The sequence below is a fragment of the Emydura macquarii genome, unplaced genomic scaffold, assembly GCF_026122565.2.
Source record: "Emydura macquarii macquarii isolate MOO-44397 ecotype Brisbane River unplaced genomic scaffold, CSIRO-AGI_Emac_v2 contig_587, whole genome shotgun sequence".
In the NCBI taxonomy this organism is placed as follows: Eukaryota; Metazoa; Chordata; order Testudines; family Chelidae; genus Emydura; species Emydura macquarii.
The window spans coordinates 4,796,835-4,797,845 of NW_027130724.1; the positions used below are offsets into that span (position 1 = coordinate 4,796,835).

The window sequence follows — 1,011 nt, forward strand, 5'->3', positions numbered from 1 at the left end:
CCAAATCCTAAACCAACTTTATTCTTTATAATCTGGAGGGGAGGAGAATCTTTTTTTATCCCATTTTAGTATATGTGTTTCCACTTTGGAATGTTATACTGTTGAGCAGCTTGTGGTGCAGTGCCTGGAATGCCATTGGATTGGATTGGCTGATTTTTGATGCAATGGGATCTATTAACTGTAAATTTGATTCAAGCAACTTTCCTCACATAAGGAAAGGTAGAAATGATTCACCATGGAGTTGATTTATTAAATTCTTCTTTGTAATGTTGCTAGCTGCAATGGTGGCCTTAGGCCTAAGCTACCTATGAATTTCTGTTGTGCCTTTTGATTTTTATACAACATAGTTATATGAAGAAGCCACACGGGCACAATGGGGGTCCAGATAACCATTTATACTAATTATATACTATATGCCAGGACTAGTTATATGTATACACGTCTGCTCTGTAGTGTTATAGGTGGTTTCTCAACACAGAAGACAGGGAGGGCCATTAAAAGGTTCAATAACTGTCTAAAGGGAGGGAGTAAATGGAGCAAGCTCCTGGCCTGTCTCCCTGTTACAAAAATCAATATATTATGCACTTCCTAGGTAGGAAAAATTAGCTATTAAACTGAAGGGAATGGATTATTCACTTGATACTACCCAATTCCTATACACCCCAGTTTTCATAGTTCCCCACTCTGACAAGGACTCTGTACCAGGAATGCACACCTGCCTTGTCTGACAGAGCTTCCTCTGTTAATCATTCTGTGGTCCTACCTGTCTTTGGCACCAATGTTTTGTGGAAAAGATTGAGTTTTTTAGCTGTCCCCCATGCTCTCTGCTTGGATAGATGTGCACACGTCTGGTTTCTTAATCCATGTAGGCGGTCAAAGGGAAAACTAAAAAGGACCCTATTCATGCTACTTTACAGAAGCTCTGTAGAAAACTAGAGCCAGTCCTGGCTTGTGGTCAGAAAGCACATCTCTCTTCAAACAAGAAATTCAGCTCTGGGGAAAGAAACCAAA

General features: G+C 40.2%; 1 pseudogene; it reads right to left on the bottom strand.

Annotated features, from left to right (window-relative positions):
- Positions 1 to 484: 484 nt before the first annotated feature.
- Positions 485 to 651, bottom strand: LOC137148192 (U2 spliceosomal RNA; annotated as a pseudogene).
- Positions 652 to 1,011: the final 360 nt, after the last annotated feature.